The sequence below is a fragment of the Zootoca vivipara genome, chromosome Z1 (genome assembly GCF_965207765.1).
Source record: "Zootoca vivipara chromosome Z1, rZooViv2.hap1.1, whole genome shotgun sequence".
Classification (NCBI taxonomy): Eukaryota; Metazoa; Chordata; class Lepidosauria; order Squamata; family Lacertidae; genus Zootoca; species Zootoca vivipara.
Window position 1 is genome coordinate 29,544,544 of NC_142583.1, and position 24,730 is coordinate 29,569,273.

Sequence of the window (24,730 nt, forward strand, 5' to 3'; positions counted from 1 at the left end):
TTAAAATTTCTCTCTAATGCATACATACAAACATACACACACATGCACGCGCACACACACACAGAGTGAAAAACAAAATCCTGCCATTCCTTTTCCATTTCAGCCTCCAAGACTGAAACAGTACTTGTGTTCCTTTGCTTTTACTTGACATGCTTTCATTCATATTATACTGTTTAGCTACTGATTGTGTATGGTAGCTCAAAGCCATAAAAATAATAAATTCACAAGAATGTCACCCTTTTAAGTCCCTCCAGGTTTCCTACACTGTTCTTCCCAGAGCCAAGGTATTTAAAAAGGTCTAATAGCAATATGCTCATTGAAGGCAAGTTTGGGGGTCAATATTGTAAAGTGAGCTGAACTGAATGGGACTAATATCTGAATAGATTGATAGGATCCTGCTTTCAGTCTGTATCAAGGAGAAGGCTAGAACTCTTCTGCACAATGTCTAGTGTCGCAACTACAGAGTTTGTGATCAAACATCAGTGGTCTGAATTAGTATGCTATTGGAACAATGTCATTCCAATGAACTAGACTAGGCATAGGCAACTTTGGCTCTTCAGATGTTTTGGAACTACAACTCCCATGATCCCTAGCTAACAGGGCCAGTGGTCAGGGATCATGGGAGGTGTAGTTCCACAACATCTGGAGAGCCAAGGTTGCCTATGCCTGAACTAGACTTTGGTACAGAAAGAAATGTGTGTATGCACCAATGATTGTTTTATTAATTGTTTTATTATTCAGTGCACACTGAGCATGAACTAGAAGTACAAGATAGATCAGGGATGATGAACTTGAGGTCCTCCAGACGTTATTGGACTACAGATCTTGCTGTTCCTGGCCCTGCTGGCTGGGGCTAATAGGAATTGAGGTCCAACAACATCTGGAGGAACACAGAGTCCCAATCCTTGAGATACACAAAGTATTTGAGTTACAGGTAGGTAGCCATGTTGTAGTCGAAACAAAATAAAACAATTCCTTCCAGTAGCACCTTAGAGACCAACTAAGTTTGTTATTGGTATGAGCTTTCGTGTGCATGCACACTTCTTCAGATATATAGTATTTGAGGTCAGTGATCGTTTGGAACTTTGTAAGAATGACCCTTTTCCGCTCTAGCTGAAGGTCTTTCATCAAAATATGGTAGCTCCTGCCTACAGTTTTTAATTATAATTAATCCAGAGGTGTGCTCTGTCACAGAATGAAAATAAAGAAAAAGAATAGCTACTGTCCGAAAGCCATTTTGTTTAACAAAGCATAGTTGAAGTTAGCACACAGGGATTATTCCCAGATCCTCATATAAAATTGAAGCAGCAGAAACTTAATTGGCAGCCCTTTCATAGCCTTCTATTAGATAGCCATCTTTATATGAATTGTAATGAGAATTGCTTTTAGAGCTAGTAGCACCTTATCTAAATAGCTCTAACTAGAAAAAGCTAAAGATGCAACCACAATGCCTTGTTTAAAGGAGATAAATATTTTCTTATAATTCTTGACTAGTCACCGATTCAGAATAATCATGCCGAAGCTGCCATTTGCTCCCTAGTAGATTTAGTTATTCTGCTGACATTTTTAACCACCGGGAATGCCACTTATCAAAAGGAAATAATGCCACTTATCAATATCAAATAATGCCACTTATCAAATAATGCCACTTATCAATAAAAAAATGCCACTTATCAAAAGGAAATCAATGCCATTTATCAAAAGGAAATAAAGCATGTATCTTCCTTCTATTCCAGTTTCTCTTGCACTGTACTGACAGCATGATTATTACAACAACTACCATAGTCTCCTAGCCTTAAATAATTATTAAATAATTAGGAAAAATGAAAAATAGTTTGACTGATAATTAATCAGTATAACCGTGAATGCAGGTATATATCGGCACTCAGGAACAAGCATGTTTACTTGAGGAAAATGAAGACATCTAAAGAATATATTTGTGATTGATTTGTTGTGCATATGTGTGTGTGTTTAAAAACCCTTAGCTACCAGCATTACTTGGAGAGTGTTAAACTTGGAAGCATGTGATTTTTATTTTTTTGCCTTATGCCTCACAACATTTACATATTTTGACATATTCTGTGGTGAAAACAAATAAATGGTGCTGAAGCAAAACTGTCTGTTTGCCAAAAAGAAAGAAAGAAAGAGAAATAAAGAAAAAAGGAAAAAAGAAAGAAAGAAAGAAAGAAAGAAAGAAAGAAAGAAAGAAAGAAAGAAAAAGAGCTGAGCTGAATTTGTATATGATTTAGTTTCTTAGTGTCCAAATTTGCATGTTGAGGAGATGAGGAACCTCTTGGCAAACAGGTAAACAAATCACACAGACATCAAAAGTATGTATTTTCTTTTCATAGGAGTCCTGGACACTATTCACAGTTCAGAGAGAGTTGCGCAACACCCATCCACCTGAAAGCAGTGCAGCCCCTGAGCTTCTACCACATCCCAAAAGCAAATCTGATTCTTCAGATTTTGGTTTAAACTGAGACATGACTGGGCACTGTGCCTGTGCATAACCCCATCGGTCCTCACACTTCTAAGTAGTTGCTTCATGTAGTTTCAGATCCTGCCTCCTTCCCCACCCTAGACCCAGTAACTGCAGTAATCTGGTTCAAATTTAATGGGAAACCTGGGTTAGAGAACTGAAGAAATCTTCAATCGCAACATGCCAAGAAATTACAAGTAAAGGGTTATTGCAAGTTGGCAGACATCTTGTGCATATCTCCACCTAATAAGCCATGATTCATTAAGTCTGAATCAGGTCAGAGCTTAGGACAGGCATCCCCAAACTGCAGCCCTCCAGATGTTTTGGCCTACAACTCCCATGATCCCTAGCTAACAGGACCAGTGATCAGGGATGATGGGGACTGTAGTCCAAAACATCTGGAGGTCGAAGTTTGGGGATGCCTGGCTTAGGACAAGGCTCATTTTCATTTATCTAATTTATTTAAACAATTTATAGACCACTTAAATACAGTTTTCTCCAACCAGTGTGCGAGAAACGTAACAGGTAAAAATTGGTTAAAACTATAAAATCATACTTCAATTAAAATTTCTGCTGGAATACAAACATTTTCACTTGGTGTCAGAAATTCAGTTGGGGGTCCTGCTGCTGTCTGATCTCAACTAGGAGTTCCGCAGAATTGGGCCCACAATCCTGAATGCTCAGCTCAGTGAAAAGAAACAAACATTCTGAACTGTGTTTGGCGCAATCAATGCTGTTTCCATTCTTCAGCAGTTTGGTTTCCACCAAATGCTGCATTATTTGTTGTGAATGAATACCAATTCTATTCGCTTGTTTGATTTCCATTCCTGACCACAGTCAAACACACAAACAGCAGCAATTTCTGCTTTCTTTCATCAATATTCTCTGAAACCCTCAGTTTCAGCTAAGACCTTTCTACAAAGGTTCTGTTAATACCAGTTCTTCTGCTCCCTTAAGTGGCATTGCTGACACTGCTCTGTGACTGATTCCTAATACTCCCATATAACATACTATGGGGAAAAAATACAAAGAGCTTCTCAAAAATACTTTTACCTGCAATAATCCATGTTGGGTAGAGACCCTCCAAGGCTTTCCTTAAATTCACTTTAAATTTGAATGTTTCCCCGGCAGGTGGAGGAACCCCCTAAATATCAATGCAATCTGAGAAGTTGAAAAGATGATGTCCCTCACCAGCCTATCACCTCCTGTTCATCTATGTTGTCCCCCCCAACCTACTCCCCTTCCCCTTCCGTTGGATGTGGGAGAAGCAACAAGGGCAGCTGAGGAAGAGAGTGGAGAATAGGTTTTCCTTTGCTTCTCGTCCCATTGCTGGGTCACACATGGCAACATGCCCTATGTGATAGGGCACAGGTGCCTATGAGAGATGTAGTTCTCAAAGTCTTCTTGAAATTGTAACAGATGACACAGAAGTATGTTGCCATCTTCTACAGCAGGGATGATTAACCTGTGGTTCTCTAGTCTAGATGTTGCTGGACTGCAAATCCTGTCTCCCCTGCCTGATGGCCATTCTGTCTGGACTGATAGGAAAGTCTGGAGGGCCACACCTGCTTTATTTTTTTATTTTGCATCTCTATTCATTAAAAGAATGTGTACAGCAGGCTAATTACACCCCAAAGGATTCCCTTTTATAAAATGAATTTGGTTTGGTATAAGATCCACGCCCTTAGTCATGACAGCGCTGAACCCATTATAACCTCACTTTTATGAGCCTGTTTCCTATTTATTATTTCAGACGGGCAAATTATTCATCACAAGCAATTTATCCGTCACATTTATCATTTCTTTCTCTTCAAATTTATCCACAAACACATCACATTTTTCACAAATGTCTTCATTAATCAAAACAGGTATGCTGGATACTTTGTGAGAATGCAGCTCATTTAATGGAGTGTTCTCATTCAGCTGAATTCATAAGATATATTGGAATTCATAACCGGAGCTGGGCTATTGATTTAAGCGACCTCATGGGGGTTTGCTTTATTGGTGGGGGGAAACAGCATCACGAGACTTAGGCTTCCCTCTGCTTCAGGCAGAGCTGACGCAAAGGCTGGGTCGTTCTTCTGATACAATTGTTATTAAAATAGAATAAACTGACAAACTGGAAAAACCCTAAAGGAAAGTGTTGTTGTTTTATCGCTGATCTATCGCGAGGCACAGGAACCTCTTCAGGTGTTACCTTTAAGTGTGAAGAAAGCACATGCAGAGTGGAATGTGGGTTTAAGCATTCTAGCTCTGCCCCCCCCCCCCATGTCATTCCCATGGCTTCCCAGTTCATGGAGGGAGCCTTCTGTATTCAAAGACTCCTCAAACATTTTAGAATCCTGGAGAAGCACAGAACACTTTCCCTCATCTTTTCCCCTCAGGACAACCCTGTAAGTCAGGGGTCAGCAAACCTTTTCAGCAGGGGGCCGGTCCACTGTCCCTCAGACCTTGTGGGGGGCCGGACTCTATTTTGGAAAAAAATATGAACAAATTCCTATGCCCCACAAATAACCCAGAGGTGCATTTTAAATAAAAAAGACACGTTCTACTCATGTAAAAACACCAGGCAAGCCCCACAAATAACCTAGAGATGCATTTTAAATAAAAGGACACATTCTACTCATGTAAAAACATGCTGATTCCCGGACCGTCCGCAGGCCGGATTTAGAAGGTGATTGGGCCTTAGTTTGGGGACCGCTGCTGTAAGTTAAGCTAAAAGAAAGAGGGAGAGCTGAACTGGTGCAAGTTTACCCAGTGAGCTTGATGGCTAGACAGGCATTTGAACCAGAGTCTCCTCAGTCATAGTATGGCTAAAACTCGTGCAATCAATCAAGCACAATTTATTTAATTGTGTGGGAACCCAACAGATAAAACACATTTGACAGGAGTCTGATATTACTGTGATCCACTCAGATCAGCTAAGCCTGCCTGCCGAATAATTCATTCTGCTTATTTGAAATTAAATAAATGGTTTCTTCAACACAGTGGTTTTATTGGAGATGGAATTGAGATGACATTTAGAAAAGAATTATTACTAATCTGGCACAATGTGTCCAATTACTGCTCTTATACCGCTTAACAGGTGTGGGTGTGTATTATCCCCACTGGTCATTTGGAAAATCACCCTTATCAGTGAATTAATATTTTACTATTTGTAAACTATTTTGCTGGTTCGTAGGGATCAATCTACTTACTAATTTGTGTTCCACAGGTAGAAAGCATATTTAACCTGATTTTCATTGAAGCTCTTAGCTGAATTGACCGTTCCGCTGACATTAGACCTTTTACAGTAATGAGGCTGAAATAAGATTGGGAGGTTGCTACTGGCAATATAACCATTTCCCTACATCTCCCCCTGGTCCGTCCAATACACACACACACACACACACACACACACACACACACAATCAATCTTATCCAAGCAAGAGAAATATACCTCCTTTTGTGACTAGGATATTTGGGGAAATCAGTACAGTTGTTAGAGTATTGTAGTTACAGGCAACTGGCCCATTGTTCCCATCAACACCTTGGCTGCTGCATTCTGCAACTTCTGGCTCTGCTTTAAGGCCAGCCCCACATGAAGCACATTACAGTAGTCCAGCCAGGAGGTTACCAGAATGTGCATAACTGTAGCCAGGATCTTCCTGTCCAGAAAAAGCAACCAAACCAAAGCCAGGTGCAGTCATCAATAGCAGTTAAAGTCACTCCTTATTCAAGTGACAATGGTGGTTCTAGAAACCAACTACAAACCTGCTCCTTCAAGGGAAGTGTCACAGTAGTAGCTGATGGGGTGGCAGAGGCAGGGCGCTCCAGTTGTCCCGGCTTCCAAACATAACATGTTGCTAATACTGATCAGAGGCAGAAGGACACAGGTGAGGCATAGGGAGCTCAGCTTTAGACAGGGACATAATGGCAAAACTGCCAGACTGGCTCCATCACGCTGCGCTGCACACCACCAAGCTCCCTGGGCCTTGCCCCGTGCCCTTTCCCTCTTGTAAGCACCAGTGACACACTGTGCTTGGAAGCTGGGACATCTACTGGAGCGCCACCCTTCCAGAGCAGGTTGTTCTACCAGATCCCAGACTTGGGAACCACCCAAACGAAAGAAACTCCATCTTGCCAAGCCATGTAAAGCTTTAAAAAAAGGCTTCAAATAATAAGACAGGAAAGTTCATAGCATTCTGTATGCTGTGGGTCTTGTGGGATCTATTCCCTTTCCCCCTAGAACTTGAGATCTAATTGGAGCCAGGTGCAAAAGATAAACACTTAAAATTAAAGAATTCTGAGTCCACTAATTTGATTTTGGGAAGCAGCACTGCGCTGAGTTTTTACTCACAGATTACATGCCAGACCGGCTTCCTTCATTTCAGCAGGATAATTGGGGGTGGGGGTAAATTTGTTGATGCCATGGATCTGCCAATAGAGTCCTGACCTACCTTTTCCCCATCTCCTGCCTTATGCATTGTCAGTATGCAATTGGCACACTAGAAAACCCAAATAGTCGGATATGCAGTAAAGCAAGCATTCAACACCAAAGTACATGCTGACACTGGCATTTGAGGAAGGAGAGTGAGCGCTACATTTTCTTATATCTCTTTTAAAGCATCTAAAATTGCTGAGTGTCATCTGCACATTGTAAAAAGAAAAGAAATATATATATATATATATATATATATATATATATATATATATATATAAACCTGAACAGCCTCCAAACTTTTGACAAAGTGCTGAAACATGAAAAAGAGTGGAAGAAGTGCAAATTCCAAGCTAGTAACCCACTGGCCAAAGTGCTTGGCAATAACTCATCATAAATCATGGCCAAGAATTGCTTCTGTGTTAAGCGCACAAGCCTTCAGCTATCTGTAGCGCTGCCGATTTATATTACCATTTCATAAGAAACAAGGTGGATAGCACAGCCTGGCTTTAATAGCAGACTTGTCATGATGTCCTATGGAGGTGAGAAAGTAGCTATTTGTGAGGAAATAATGATGCAGCTCTACTAAAAAGCTTCTTTCTTCTTAACATTTGTGTGGGGCTTGAAGCCTTATACAGTACAAAACCGGGGGTGGTGGGAGGAGGAGGAAATAATAGGGTTTTTTAAGTGCCTCTGTGTTTTCAGAGAACTAGCTTCATAGGATGCAATCAGTCTGCATTAACACACCATCTTCTGAAATTTCAGATGAGATAGAGGTAGTTTCCATAGGACATCCTAAGGGCATCAATAGACCTGGGAAAACTACATTTCCCAGGGCTACTGATGCCTGTTTCTGGCACAGCAGCACCCCGGGACCTGAAGGAATGATAGAAGACAGTGATCTGTACAAATGGATAATCTCCTTTCCCCCCCCACCATGGCCTCCAATCTGCCCCAGGTAAAATGGGACAAAAAGGGATGGTAGATTTACCCAATACAAAATAAAGAACGGCAGCAATGCAGCAAAGCAGGCTGCAACACCCTTTTGTACGAAAACTGGGTTCCTCACACCTTATACATGAACTATGGGTCAGATACTTTTTCATCTGCCGCAGAAGCAAGCCAAGCGGGAGTGTTAGTGAGTAATATCTAGTGCTTAGCACATTACCCCTCATTAAACACAATTTAAACCTGTCATACTTACAGTCTGGACAAATGAACACATGTGGTCTGTTTATGCTTGGTGGAATATCAGAAGAAAACAACATGTGCAGCTTAAATTTTATATGACTCTGCTCTTTTTTTGCTCCACTTCAAGCCTATCATATGTGGACAAAGAGACTACACAGATCAATTATGTATTTCAGGTAGATATGCATATGCCAGAAAAAAGTGCATCTTCTCATTGACCATGCACTCAGAAAAGAGCATGCTGACTAACCTCCAATATGAACACTAGCTTGGGCTTTTTTTAGGATTAATGAATCAAATAAAGACATAAAGAGACAGGAAGAAAAATGCTGCAACTCATGAACTGCCCAATCAGCACCTGCTCCCACAATGGCCTTCCCTGGTGCCCACAGGATCCTATTCACCTCACCACTTCCCATAGCTGAAATCAGGCTTTAAACAAGCCTTCCATCAAGCAGAAAGCTTTTTTGAAGTCTGATTGCAAAGATCTGGTTACAGGTAGGTAGCCGTGTTGGTCTGGATCGAAGTAAAATAAAAAAATTCCTTCAGTAGCACCTTAAAGACCAACTAAGTTTTTATTTTGGTATGAGCTTTCGTGTGCATGCACACTTCTTCAGATACCAAGTGTGCATGCACACGAAAGCTCATACCAAAATAAAAACTTAGTTGGTCTTTAAGGTGCTACTGAAGGAATTTTTTTGATTGCAAAGAGTTAACTCTCCCCTTCTTAGCTGTGACTCCCTCATGAAAAATGCCCAGCACACCACAATTACACTTTAAATAAGCTTTCTGTTGGCATGTATACATATTTGCAGTATGTGTGCACATGCCTGCTTGCATCACATATTTATGGTGTGTGTGTGTGTGTGTGTGTGTGTGTGTGTGTGTGTGTGTGGTGCATACAATATGTATCCATGGGCCAAAATATGATTGGAAACCACTGATGTAACTCATATTTCTGGTTGAGAGTAGAATATACTACCTAAGATAATACAGTAAACTATGCACATACACAGACATTCTTTCTTGTTGCTCTGTATCAATGCTGCAATTTTCTCTCCAGGAAAACTCAGGACCAACCTACACACTACTTTAAAGAAAGAAAGACGCAATGAGCTTTTTGGTACCAATGCACCCCCCCCCAATGCTGATTGCCATATTGGGGTGGGGATGGTGATTTCCGTCAGCATCAGGGCTGGAGAGGGAACAGACTTCACTCACACATGCTGCTGTCCCAATGATAATGATCTTTGTTGTTGTTGTTTCAAAAAACCTACAACCCAGACATAGCTGTTAACTATCGTCTTTCAAGCATTGGAAAGCAGGGTAGAAAAAAAATAATACTAATAAAAAGTACTTCCATCTGATGTTAGAAGAATGCATGCTTGAATGCTCCCCTGTTAAAAAAAAACCCAACAACTTCACATTAAAAGTATCATGGAGAAGGTTTAGCTAAAATACTATCAACTATTATTGATATATGGGACATTACTTTTAGACATGGGACAATGTTTGAACATATGACCCCTTAACTGATGTCAGAAGCATCTACAGTGGTACCTCGGTTTACAAACACAATTGGTTTCGGAAGTCTGTACTTAACCTGAAACGTACTTAACCTGAAGCGAATTTTCCCATTGAAAGTAATGGAAAGTGGATTAATCTGTTCCAGACGGGTCCACAGAGTACTCAACCTGAAGCGTACTTAACCCGAGGTATGAGTGTAATTGGTTCCGGAAGTCCGTACTTAACCTGAAGCGTACTTAACCTGAAGCGAACTTTCCCATTGAAAGTAATAGAAGGTGGATTAATCCATTCCAGATGGGTCCGCGGAGTACTTAAACTGAAAATACTCAAACAGAGGTGTACTTAAACCGAGGTATGAATGCACATCTTAATGGGAGTATAGTTTTAAAAAGGAAAGAGACTCCTCCCTTTTTAAGGTGTAGATGATCAAAGACCCCTGAAACGTTATCTTGGTATTCAGATTTCATCACGACACAAATGCACACTTTCACAACTTTCACAACTTTTCTGTTCTGGGTATTTCTCTAACAATCATGGGCAGCCAGACTTAAAATGGGCAGTTCAAAAATACAAGTCATGCAAAAGTTGCTTATGTTTGATGTTTTACTATGTTTTTATATGAGCTGTAAGTCGCCAAGAGTGGCTGGGGAAACCCAGTTAGATGGGTGGGGTATAAATAATAATAAAATTGTTATTATGTTAGTTAACATAATGATAAGACTGTAAGGAGCAGGAGCAGCAGACATGCTGCCATACTCCAGCACTGGCAACCAGCCCAGAAGTTGCAAGGAAACTGAATGGAGGGAGGACAATGAAGCCGCAGGTGTGCTCGAGTCAGAGAAAGATAAAAGCAGTGCGGGTGCATCTGTTGGAGTGAGTCCCAGGGTACACCCAAAAGGAGAGCTAATAGTGGGAAGTGGAGGGAGAGATAGCAAGCAAAAGCTGAGTGAACAACATAGAGAGCAGAGATGGAGATGGAGAGGAAGAAAAGTGGTACCTATATGTGTGGAGGTAGGAATGGAAGAGAAAATGAGGACATAGCAGGCAGAGAAGAAGATAGAAAGTGTGTGTGTGTGTGTGTGTGTGTGTGTGTGTGTGTGTGTGTGTGTTTGCAACAAAAATGATTGGAGAACAGTTAAAAGGACAACTGACAGTTGTAAGGAACTTACGGGAGACAGAGGAAATTTCAAAAGGCGGTAGGAAAACACAGCAGGAGTGATAATATAAAAGAGTCCCCCAAGGGGAAGTTTGGTTCAGCAAAGGGTAATCTGCCCAGTTTTGTCTCAGTGGAGGGCCACGTAATAAGAGTATGTAGTCTTCTTAGCAGGGAATGTCCTGTGGTGAGAAGAGCCTAAATGTAAAAGGCAACTCAGGTGTCTTTGCTAACAAGAGATAACCAGGCATTCTGAGGACACCTAGGAGCCCAAGAAAAGGAACACTTGACAAGTCTGAAAAGTAAATTTAGTAATCTTGGCTCCCCTAGAATCCCAGACCCTTCCTTTCGACACAGATTCCAAGGCTACTCTCCACAGAATAACTTGACAGAAATAATTCTAGATCATGGAGAACCCTCTTCTGACAGGTCCTGTGAAGCTGAAGCCAAAAACATCCAGTATCACATTCTTAACAGAAACCTTATTGGGGAAAAGCAAGATGAATCATTGGCGCCTGACAGTAACATCACCTGTTGGAGATCATGGTGCCTCTGGTGTGAAGCTGGGCTGTAACATTCATCTGCATTAGTGTAATCATATTCCCAGTTCTCTCTATGCAGGCTTCTAAATGTCATGGAATGTGACATCTGTGAATGCGCAGGTGCATTGTAGCAGCGCATGCCTTGCACACAAATCATAATCACATACCACTAGGCAGTTCTAAATTTCTCTTTTATAAAACCCCAACAACAAGAAACACTTGTCTGTAAACCTTGGAGTAAGAAAATTCAAGGAACTACTGAAGAATTGTAATTCTATTATTGCTTCTTGTATATTGCATATTGCTGTATTACAATTTTAATGTCATAGAATTCCATAGAATTCAGATTTCAAGTGTTCTTCCCAAACTCACTATGCACCTCTTGAATGAAGCTCAGAGACCACTGGTAGTCCATGGAACACAATTTGGCAACTGCTCAGTTAGAGGAGCCAAGGAGCTGACTCAGTATACAGCAGCTTCCTATGCTGCTATAAAGTTGTCACCAGAAAACTTCATTGTATGCACAGCTTGGGTAGTCTCAGGTTCTGACAGCAGGCAGCATTCTTCCCCCCACCCACTTATTCTATTAATCAGCTATTGCTGTATTACTTTATAGAGCCTTTGGCACCTTTGTTGTTGAGCTATCTTATATTTGGTTAGATTTGACAAGGGACTCGTTTTGGTAATGTGGTAATTAAGACTTGAACAGATGTCAGCATTAATAAGAGACACAAATGAGGTGTAGGGAGATGAATGTACTGCTTTAGCTGTGCTGGCGGGCTAGCCATCACTAATAGCTGTGGATGGCACCGATTCAACAACCCCTTGGTTGAGAGAGCTTTTGGCACAACGTCCTGAAATCAAGTTTATGGACACCAGTGGCTATGGGAAAATGAAGCAAATAAATGTAAGAAAACACAAAAACTAGATAGCATGCGCAGAGCTGAGGACTTTTGTTCTGGCAAGTATAGAAGCTCCAGGACCAATGGAGCATTGATACAAAAACACTGATGTCTTTATATTTAGGAAATTACAGTAATGGCACATTATAAAGTAATTATAGAATGACTTTCCCCTTTGCTTAATTTCCAGTTATTTTGCAGAGGTTTTAATCTTATTAATACATGTCACAGCAAAATGGTTCTATCATTATAAGTTTAGCAGGCTCCGTGCCATGTTGTTGCTGTTTTAAACCCACAATACTTTTATATTTCATTACTTATTATGCTGTCATTGTAGCTCAATCTGATTTTACTACCCTGCTTTCAAAAACAGTCTAAGATTTCTTTTTAATGCTCCTCTCAAATCACTCCTTTGTCTCAATCATAATGCGGTTCCAATCAGAATTTCGCACCATCCACATTTGAGACCCACAGTCCATCACTGAGATCACTGCTGCTCTTTTACCTAGTGTGCCCATTTTCACCCTGCACTTACTCAAACCTTCACACATGACCAGGGACAGCAGTAGCGCCTGGCATCCCTGAGAAACTGCTTGGACCTGCGCTTCCTGCCACAACCCACTAGCAACTATTCAGAGCTGCACCCCACCCTGCCAGGTATATAAGCTGCAATTTAAAGGTGTTTTTTTTTTTACAGTGCCTGCAGAGCATAGATTGTGCCATTGCTCTGGGGTATTGTTGAGAAATTTAAAAATGCAGTCACCTGGTACCATTCAGAAGGATACCTTCTTAGCTTCCCAGTATCTGTGTGTGATCCTCTGCAAAGGTTTGTGCTCTACTCTGATTTTCTGTCCCCCTTATCCTTCCCACAGAACAACAGATTTCTAGCAGAATCCTAAACCTCTAGTGGACATCTGATACAGGACATGCATGTGCATTTTGGTGTGGGCAGACAACAAGCCAAATTTGCTTCTGCCTTGCAATGTAAAGCAAGCACAATATGCCTCTCTGATCTGATCTGATCTGATCCGATCCGATCCGATCGCCAGGTAGTAAAAAGCAGCATCTCCATTTGCATTGGGGCAGGATTGGCAAGCATATCAGCGTCAGAAAACAAGAGTCCAAACAAAATCCAGCTGCAATCTGCTTTGGAACCCTGCAAACAACCTGAGTCACTCCCAACAAGAGTGAAGTTTCCCCTTCACTAAGCAAATAAACTGCCTCTCTGAATGAGCCGTGGCCTCCAACTTGCGGACTGGCAACACAGCTTTCTGGCAGCCGGACGAGCATTCTGAAGAAAAGACCAGGCTTTCAAATCACTAATCAAGTGGGATTCAGTGCATCTTGTATCATGCTGCTCATGTTCAGCAGCTGGCAGAGGCCAAGGGAGAGTACTGGATGAAATGTCGCAACATGATAGCATCCTGCCTGCTGGCAGTGTTGTGGATCAGTTATTAGCAAAAGCTTTAGAGATGGGCCCTGGTTTCAAATGGAAGCTGGGTATAGGCACACAAATTTCACAAAATGCTCCCAAACGAAACAGTGTGTTTGTATGTGTATGATGCAATCAGGCATGCAGTTATGTTGTTGCTACTATCCTGCTGCTCCTGCAGTAGCAGCTTGTGCTAACAGTAAGGATATTACTATACAGTGGAACCTCGTGTTACATACCGTCCTCCTTGCGAACGCTTCAGGTTATGAGCTCTGCTAACCTGGAAGTAGATGCTCCCGGTTGTGAACTTTGCCCCAGGATGCGAGTGGAAGTCGTGCGCTGGCAGCGCGGCAACAGCGGGAGGCGCCATTAACAAAAGCACGCCTCATGTTACGGGCGGGTTAAGCTTAAGAATGGACCTCTGGAACAAATTAAGTTCAAAACCGGAGGTACCTGTGTTTAAGGGGTGGGGTTTTTATTTTTTATTTTGCCTTAACAAGCCACATGATCATTTGGAAGAAAAGACTTACTGGTGATATTAATGTGTATTTTTATTAATTACAGGTAGGTAGCCGTGTTGGTCTGATTCGAAGCAAAATAGAAAAAAAATCCTTCAGTAGCACCTTAAAGACCAACTAAGTTTTTATTTTGGTATGAGCTTTCGTGTGCATGCACACTTCTTCAGATACCAAAAATACCAGATATTTTTATTAATGTTATCGTCAATTGTAATACAAATTGTCATAAAAGTTTAAATGGTGTGTAAACAGCAAATAAAGACATGATGATGAGACTTATTGCTCTACTCATGTGCAAGGACATGAACCAGATTAAGACCACTCTATCCATCACTAATCTTGCTTCTCTGTGGATCAGGAGCTGAATGTAGCTGAGCAGGTTTATCTCTTCATTCCTGCTCACAAAAACATGGGCTCTGGACATGTTCCTTTTTTTGATAAGCCTGAGATTCCTTAGTACAATGGGTACCAAATTGATCCTACAGAGTGGTTCAATAAGAGTATCCATGTTAATCCATCACAACAAGCAGAGGGAGAGCCATGACCCCATCAATGTGAAGTGATAGGTGGTGGAATCAGACAAAGTAGGCTGCTGCCTACAAAAGCCCACAATCCAAAAGCCTGACACCATGTGTCACAATGCGCTCTCTCTTATCTGTCATAGAAATAAAGATATTCACACTAAATTACATGCAAACCCCATGTCAGGAAACAAATCTATTACTAGGTTAGATATATCATTTAAATTTCACAAATCAAAGGTTTTGCAAAAAAAGCCCCACAAGTCACAACACTTACAACAATTTTTGAAAGCTGCCAGACTATATGACAAAGGACATCTGCTGGCAATTAATTCAATTACTGACAAGTGGATTTGATTGTGCTTCACTTTCTGCTTTTAGCTATTTAGCTTAAGGGTGCTGCTTGCTTTCTATGATTTGGTTTTTCCTCTTTCTTTTTTAAGCTCTCTCTTCTGCACTGCTTCATTCCCTTCCAGTCATACACCTTTCTATTCAGCTTATACTAGGGGTTCAGACACTTATGATCTTCAAAATGGTGGAGGAACTTTGCTCCATTCAGGAGCTCCACTGATGCAAAATCACTCCAGCAGATTTTGAACTATTCCTCCTTCCCACTGCAGCAGTGTTGGACTTGGGGCTCTCAAATTTCAGTGGTGTTCTGTGGAATGCAAAAAAATGCCCCCCCCCCCGTTGCCTTTACATTCTGTTCTACAGCATTGTTGTGGCGCCCCCTGCAGTGTAGCACCCAGTGCAGCCAAACCAGTCAGGCTACCCTAAAACCTCCGGTGACTGCAGCATCATAAAACACAGCTTCCATTCCTCAGGAGATGATTTTCTTTTTGAGGGTATGTTGTGCTTAAGGGCTTGGAACAGAAGATAAACATCACTTGCTCAAGCTGCAATCTGCTCACTCGATCACTGGCTGCAACGCTGCAACAATATCTCGGTCCCTCCCCCAACTTTGGACCCTACAATGCTCCCAATGTCTTTGACAATGCAAGAGGGTCTGGATTGTATACCCCAAATCCCCCAGCAATCTTCTCAACTTTCCGGGAGTCCCTAAATCCTGCCCTGCCACTTTCTCCCTTTGCCAAGCTCATCAGCTACAAACACAGTAGCAACGGGTCTGATTGTGACTGTATGGTCTCAGTGGAGGCTTCTGTTGGAGCCCTCCCTGGCAAAGACAACTCCTGCATACAAGGTTGTAAGGGACACTGGACACAAAGGGGAGTATGGAAACTCACAGTGGGATGGTCCTGGCCCAGGTGGACATAGGTCCTAATGCATGTGATGGACAGGTGGAAATAGTTCCAACGCCAGCATCCCCGTGGAAATCTGTTCTTCATCTTTTAGACAGCTGCATATGTAGAGTTATGAACTACAGTCAACAAATATTTAATTGAATGCCACAATGTCAACAAAGTGATTGTATTGGAATGTTCTAACAGTGCTGAATAGGGGGATATAATTCTGCAAGATGATAGTGAATGAAGTTGGCTCGAGCTTATTTATTCTTCAGGGTTTACAGTTTCAGATGAGCTGGTTGCCATTTATCAAACTGAAATGCATCTTACAGAAAAGGGATTACCCAAGTAAACTCTAGCAAAGCTTGATAACGCAAGAGGAAATGTAAACAGGAATAGCGAGGCGGCTGTTGCCATATATTTAGAGCATTGCTGAACTACCACCGATGGATTACTACTCATACTTAGAGGCTTTTTAGCTGCCCTGAAGCAGATTATGGCTGAAGCATATGTTCCCTTACACTTCTTTCATGCTGCCCTGGTTATTACTGTAAATATGCCTTATATTTCAAGTGACTTACTGGATTGTTTGGGGAGATAATTCTTCCTTCTCATACCTCCATTATGTACTGACAAAAACACCGTACTTGGCAAAGGTAGTTGTTGTGTGCCTTTAAGATCTCCTTATTCCCTTTCACTTGTAGTTCAGCCAGCAAATGGTTTCTATTCAGTTTTATCTTGTACTAGTTCGGCTGGCAGAAAACGCAAGCAAACCCTATCGCACACTAATCCTCTTTTCCTCACGCTTTTCATGTACAGTAGCGGGTTCTTTTGAGCAGGTTCCACGGTTGCGTTTATCCCTGTTCTTTTGACTCTCTCACCCTGTTGTGTCAGACCAACCTCTCCAAGCGAGACCACTTCGATCTAAATAGGCTATAGAAGGCTGAAGTGAGGTATGGGGTTGTTCTTAGGAGACAAAGTGCCGTTCACTCATTAGCCCTCAACTTACGTCATGTGCCTAGCATAGCAGGGAGAGTGAGACTACACCCACCTGACCCACCCTCACCTCTGCTTGTCTCCTGGCTCCATCCAGTGATGTGTGCACTTTTGTGGACTTATTCACATGTTACATGAAACACAGGTGCAAGCTGTCTCTAACCCTTGTATGAAAAAGTGTACACTTGTGGATCTACACAGCTCAACTACAGCTCAGCACAACCCAGGCGCACAGACTTTGCATTAACTAAACATTGCATGTAGATGATCAAAGAAGTGTACAGTTCACTGAAAGTAAGGTGTGAACAATGCTAGTGGACACAGACTTTGCGATGTTCACTGTCAGGAGAGAAACCCATCTCCTTTACAGAATTATGCTGAATACAGAGACGTTGGAGGGCAAAGCCAGCAGGCACAATGCCAATGGCTGAGAGGAGGTAGAGCCAGAAGATACAGTTCAACTCCCTCTTCCGCTTTTAACAGTTGCTGGAAACCACAGGTGCGGAGGGGGTGCTCTTGTGCACAGGTCCTGTTTGCAGGTTTCCTATAAATATATGGTTGGTCACTCTGAGCACAAAATGCAGGACTGGGTGGTCCATTTTCCTGATCCAGCAAGCTCTTCTTATATTCCTATGTTCTTATATACAGTATAGATTGAGAGAGCTAACCAGTGAACTGCTCTTTTCTATTTACTACCCGATGTTCTTTTTTGTGTGCTTATTATTAAACCCAGCATTACAGAGCTACACACATTTGCTCACAAGCGTACACTTTGACCAACTTGTTCTTTAACATGGAGTTCTCTGACACTCGCTTCTAAAATCTAATGACATATATGCCACCACAAACCTATACTGGAGCTATGCCAGTTCAACCATCATAGCCTCCCCCACATAATCCTAGTAACTGGAGTTTGCTTAGCGATACTTTGTCAGCTTTGGGTCAACAGCCCACACTATGAAGAACAAATTAATAATAATAATAATAATAATAATAATAATAATAATAATAATAATCACCAGCCTTTCCCAACCCTAGCACCCTCCCCAACCTGCTGTTGTTGGACTCTAGCTCCCATCAGCTTCAGCCAGTGTAGCCAATACCAGGATGGAAAGGTGTAGTCCAACAACATCTGGATGGGGCCAAGTTGAAGAAGGCTGAGTTGTATTGTCCCATATGTGAAGGAATGCTCCTCCACATCTGGAACAGGCTCTCTAGGAAAAACTCCTTGCTCAAACTGTCGAGCTCTGTAGCCTAGCCTTTTGCCTGAAAGTAAGTCCCACTGCCTTCAGTGGAAATTCCTTCCAAGTAATACTGGTTTTCAATCAGTGTCTGACATTTTGCTAAAATATTATGTCTTATCTTTATGTTTCTGTAAAAGAAAGTGGAACTATAAAAGAAACAAGGATGTTCAAAGGTAGAAATAAGGAAGCTATTAACACTTGGGTAAAACCCCTAGGTTTTCTGGTACTTTTCATCCTTAATGTTATTCTGGATAAGAGTATTTCTGTAAAATACTGATGACTCCAATCCATTATTGCTTCCAATTTGAAGACGACATCAAGTCCAGGGAAATGGGTGAGGCCACCTGAATTGTCAGTAATCTGAAACCGTGATTGATTTCAGCCACAGCAATGGTGCTGCTGATTAACCTGACTGTGGAGAGGATCATTTTGACCACATTTTCATCAGTGGTATAAATCTGGAGGCTGTAGATCACTTTGGATAGCCTGACAACCCTTTGCTTAAGGTAGTCGCTGAGCGAGGCCTGGATGACAGGACCTACCAATAATGAGACTGATTTATAGTTGCTTCCAGCACCAGGAGAGGAAATGTGTGAATGTTCCGTGCGAGCACATGGAGCACAGAAAGGAACAACCACTATTATTGCCCTGCAACCTTTTAAATGGCACTTAATTTATGTGTCAAAATATTTTTTAGCTCAAGAGATCCTGGTACAGAACAATCACATAATGAAATGCTGCAGGGATAATTCAACCAAAGTGATTGGCAAGCGGTATGGGACACTGCAAATAAAGCATTTATTCATGCAACACATAATGATAGAATTGCAGAGATGACCACTGATTCAGGTTTATTTATTTTTTAAATAAAAAAACAGGTCTCAACAATTCTATGCATATCTAAGTCCAATTAAGTTCTTATAGATAAGTTCATGGAGGACAAGGCCACCAGTGGCTACTAGTCATGAGGACTATGTTCTTCCTCCATTGCAGAGGCAGTATGCTGTTGAATACCAGTTGCTGGAAACTGCAAGAGTGGAGAGTGCAGTTGTGCTCAAGTCCTGCTTTCAGGCTTCACAGAGGCATCTGGTTGGCCACTGTGAGAACAGGATGCTTGACTAGATGGACAACTGGCCTTATTTCCACAGGCTCTAATACCTCAAGTTATGAGGTTCCTTGAAAATCAACATTCAGCAGCCACCATTGTGATGCTCTGATTTGAAGTTTCACAGGGGTGGATGGTGGCTATGGGGAGCAGGGGGTGTGGGGCGGGCTGCAGCTCTATGGCAGAGCATCTGCTTTGCAGGTGGAAAGGCCCAGGTTTAATCCCCAGCATCTCCAGGAGAGACCTCTGTCTAAAATTCTGGAGAGCTTCTTCCTGTCAGCATAGTCAATACTGTACTAAGTTGGTGGACCAGGAGTCTGACTTGGTAAAAGGCAGCATCCTGTGTTCCTCTAGGCATCTGATTGGGCACTGCTTCAGGAGGTGCAGCTTTGATATGATCCAACAAGGCATTTATTATAATCTTGCCCAGCAGAAAATGCAGTAATGAAAGTGATATTGCAGAGAGTTGCACTAACAGAAGAAGTGTGTGTGTGTGTGTGTGTGTGTGTGTGTGTTTGGAAGTAATGTTCCAAACTCTGTTTGGAAGTACTGTTATACAGTATATCCAAAGCTTTTTGAATGGGAATCTAAACCAGAAAAAAGATGGTACCCCTCAACTTCATATTTTGTCATTTTTGCTACGTTTTAAACAAAGTTTTTACTAACTTTGAAAAAGCTCTGCAAGCAATTCTTTTGTGGGTTCCCTCCCCCCTTTTAGAAAACTTCCATAGATATGAAAACAAAATCAATAGATATGGGTCAATAGATATGGGTGATGACCCCAACAATATCAGATCAAAGTGCACATATCTTGTAGCTGAATATATCCCAGTAAAGAAATAGATCTTGATTTTCAGTTTCTACAAGGATACAAAAAGAGAAATCAATATGAAAATATACACTTAGGTTAACCTTTTTATTCATGCCAATTAGGAGTTGCCGTCTTGTCCTGCACATCTGGGGAGGTGTGAGATTCCAGGTGGCGTGTGTGTGTGTGCATGTGCATATGTGTGTGTGCTAAGCAAGTGCTTTAAAACTTTGTGCATGAGATTGAGGTGGTGACAAGTGAGTTCTGACTCTTAATGCCTCGCAAGAAGGGAAAGGTTCCACATTTCAGTCATGAGCCTGTAAGCTTTTCCTCTAAGGGCCAAACTACATGTTACACTTAATGTGCAGCCATCTCTCTTGTTTTTTGCTCATTAATTATAGTTATAAGGAGAGGCTTGTTATCAGAATCATACAACATGTGAAGGAAATGGCTATTTCAATCCCAATAACAATTCCCGCCTCACCTCGCAACTGTAAATAATAAAAGTAATTTAAAAAGGAAGAGACATCACTACAGGCTACACATTAAATATGAATTATAGTTTCTCTGAAAGATGCTGGAAGTTTGGAAAGAAGATGCACAACTTACTTACTATTCTTGCACTTGTTCCATGTCACATGCAAAACCCAGGCAGGGCCAGTCAATTAAACCTGCTAAATCTCAAATCACAAATACTGTTCAGTGTCCAGAGTCAGGGTAAAGGATTTGCTTATGCTCTGAATATTTCAGTCACACAATTCAGATGTGTCAGGTGCCTAGACAGATGTCAGTGAAGGAATGCCAGGCACCCAGAAAGGTCTGAGAAGCCCTTTTGAGAGATATTTTTATGCCCCAGGAAAAGTATACATGACTTCCTTTATATATGTTTATATTTCAATTTTTTGAACACACAACTACAAAACAACAAATGAATTTCTCACCCTACCCAAGAACTGCACAACAAACAAAATTATGGAATACTATTCTAATGCCATTCATTTTCAGGGGATAAGACCTTGCCTTAATATTCTGTGTGTATTTGGTTCTGAATGCAGTAAATCCGTGTTGTTAATACAAGCAATGATGCAAAACGAGTCCACTAAAAGTGTGTTTCCTTCTTTTTTAAAAAAACCTTATCGAGACCTTCAGATTTCTCCATAAGATCAATAGGCTGCAATCTCTCACTCCATTCTTCTACCATACATGCTCCAAATCTCTTCCAGGTTTTAGGCGTGGTCTGATGGGTCACTGTCATGCATATGAAAAATACATATGACTTCTGTATTGCGGGAGCATACATTCACTTTGACAGTGTTGGATACAACCCAAAGAAGGAGTCTGTTGAAGGAAGGAGCCCTTTATATAGAACCTGACTAGACTGGAGTCTCAAATATATGTGCAAACATCAGGCTAGCATTTTGCAAAGCTCACCAACAATGCATATGACCATTAATTTTGTACTTGATGGCATCTTAGGAACAACAGGGTTCACACTGTAAGCTTATTTCAGAGCTTAACCACTGTTAAACACACTACAAAATGTTTTTGAACTCACATTACAAATTTATTTTCAGCAGCCAAGCCACTGGCACTAACAAATTACTATATATGCTCCTCATTACAGCTTAAAATTGAAGGCTCCCACAGTGTCAGAGCTGATCAAACCTCTCCAAAAGCCTTTTTATTCCTTGCGACAAGTACCACAGGCTAACTCAGAGCAGTGCTCTTTTTGTTTGTGACTCCTCTTAGTTCACAGGGAAAACCAAAATCTCCATCCCAGTCACTTTGATTTATTTTATTTTATTTTTCAAAGAACTTTTAATCTTATTTTTAACCTGGATATCCTTGTATGCCCTTCAGAATAAACAAAGACTTCACTATTTCATTCTGCAATGATATTCATAGCTTGGGCAGCAGAAAGTCAACTTACATTAGTCTATAACACCAATAATGTAAGGATGCACTTCTGTCACATAGATGATGTTTTGTTTTTGATGCCACTGGCCTCAGACTTCAATTACATTTGGTTCAGAGCTCTTCTTTTCTCCCCTTGAAGACATCTGGACCAACCATAACATCCAAGTCTAAAGTGTTCAAGAACTGTTGGAATAGGTAATTGCTAAATTTAGACCTGTATTTTGAGGAAATGTTTTGTATTGCCCATGACTGGCACCAAGAACTGGCACAGTGAGACATCTGCCAAAGGACAACATCCCAGAAGGATACGCACTGATAAGAGCTCCTGGGCACATTCTTGTTCACCACTGCAAGCAGCTTGCTTGTTTGCCTGCCTCTCACTCTGGCCCAATAAACAGCGGTGGTTGGAAGGAAGAGGAGGAGATGCCTGTCACTGCCTATTTGCTCATTGGCTCTCTGCCTGGAAAGCAAACAGGTAGGAACAATGATGATCAAATGTGAAGTGGAGGAGCAGAAGCTGCTCACAATGGCAGCAAGAAGATAGACTCACTGGGGGAGCTTTCTGGGGCTGATGGGAGTTGTAGTTCCTAAACATCTAAAGAACCCAAGGTTCCCCACACCTGCCACAGAGGGTGTCTTGTCCAAGAGTTCACCAACACCTGAAGCCAAACCTGATATTGTCAACAAGCATGTCATAGAGTATAACAAAAATGACCTGAAAACAGAGACACAACCATGGATGGAGAAAACAGAGAACACTCTTCATATTATGTTCTCTGCAAACTTCCAAAGACAAGTATGGTTAAAATATGACAAGGAGCCGAAAAAAAGGTAACTTAATGCAGTACTTTACAATGGAGTGGGGAACAAGAAGCACAAGTCTGTGGTGCTTCCTTTTACTGTACCTCCAGTGTGATGTACAAAAAGAAACTTGCAAGTGGAGGACATGAGAGGTGTTCTCGCTTCTTGTAATTATGCATCTCACCCAGACAGGTTCTTTTTAAGACCTTACACCTCAAATGAGGGCAGAGCAAGTGAAAGATCACTTGCTTCATTTAAACGTGTCAAGCCAATTGAAGAATATCACAGAAACCCCTCACCAGCAGTGGTGTGGTGCTGAACATTGAACACAAGGAGCTAATCAGAAGTAGATTCATTATCACACACACACGAGAAGCAATATGTAACATTATATCCACCTTATTAGGATTAGTATGGCTGCAATCCTATGCATAATTTCCTGGGAGTAAGCGCCATGGAATTTAGTGGTGCTTACTGCATTGAGCTTTAAGAAATTATCTTCAGCCAACTGAAAAAGCAAACTTTAGACTTTAATTAGCAATGCAAACCATCTTGCAAAAAAGTGTTATTGTTAGCATGAAGGAGGAAAACCCACCAAAAGAGAAAGAAGTATCCAGTCTCTGCTCCCACCCTCATTCTCTGACTTATGTGTAAATATGTCACAAAGCCTCATCATGACCTCATTCACTTGCCAGAAAAAAAATATACATCAATTATCCTGGTGCCCAGAGCCATGTTCCCATGTTGCATCTCCCCTTGCTTGTGGGCTTCCTGTTGGCATCTGGTTGGCCACCATAAGAACAGGATGCTGTAGCTACTAGATGAACTACTGGCTTAATCCAGCAGATTCTTCTTATGTTCTCCCCTGTATCCCCGCTAGTCACAGGAGGATAAAAACGAGGCACAGCCTTATACTGAGTCAGACCATGTGCACATCTAGCTCACCATCGTCTATACTGACTCTCAAGCAGCTTTCTAGCATTTCAGACTGGGATCTCTCCCAGACTTTCCTTGGATATTTAGGACCCAGGACCTTCTATGTGGAAAGTAGATGCTATACAACTGAGCTACAACCTTCCCCCATAAACAACAAAATGTATTTCAATCTGCCTTTAGCTCTTTTATATCATGTCAATCTGCTCCCAGTTAGGAGAAAACAATGAACAGGTGAATGAGGAGGTATATTCTTGGAACAAGGTCTCTGACCCTTAAATCTCTCTGGCAGAGGGGTAGCCCAAATGGATAAAAATCTGTAGTACTGCACTGGTTTTGAAACATAGATACATGGAAAATACAGCTTTATAACAAGCAAAAGGTGAAAGATAACATTTCTGCTAGCTCTACATGAGTGGTACTACACTGACATTGTTCTAAAACTTAGAAAGTTCCTGCAGTAGAATTAACAGGTTCATATCTGCCATCTTTTCCACAGGCACCAAACCTTTTGTCAAATAAAGGAGGGACTTGACTTCTGGGGTGCTGGCTTAATCAGCTTTGTAGGGATTGAATCTGTTTAGGATGCTAATTTAGGATCAGACAATGTGAACAAGACTCCCATAGCCATCAACAGTACTTCCTACGAAGCCTGATTTCACTGAAGATGCTAACAGGATTCTCCAACTGTAGTTCCTTATAAGAGGGTGGAGGGGGGGGGGAGAAGATTAGACTTTCAGGGTTTATCACATCAAATAGATGGGGAGTCATTAAGAGAAAGGAAGATTAATGTTTTGCCAAGGGATGGTCATTTGCATCTGACGTGCAACTCCATCAAATTATTTCCATCAAATTATTTCCAGACTATAGGAAAAGATATTTACTTTGAGATCCACAGAGTTCTTGAAGTGAGGTGGGGTGGAGCGGAATACTATTCTATCTCCTTTCTGGTGGACTTAGCATCATTCCACCTTATCAATGGATTTAATTCCATTTG

At 41.4% G+C, this 24,730-nt stretch overlaps 1 protein-coding gene across 1 annotated transcript in view; it reads right to left on the reverse strand.

The window, feature by feature from the left end:
- The window catches only part of GALNTL6 (polypeptide N-acetylgalactosaminyltransferase like 6), a 464,562-nt gene that overhangs the window by 364,279 nt on the left and 75,553 nt on the right, over positions 1-24,730 (reverse strand). The gene's annotated exons all lie outside the window — the stretch shown is intronic.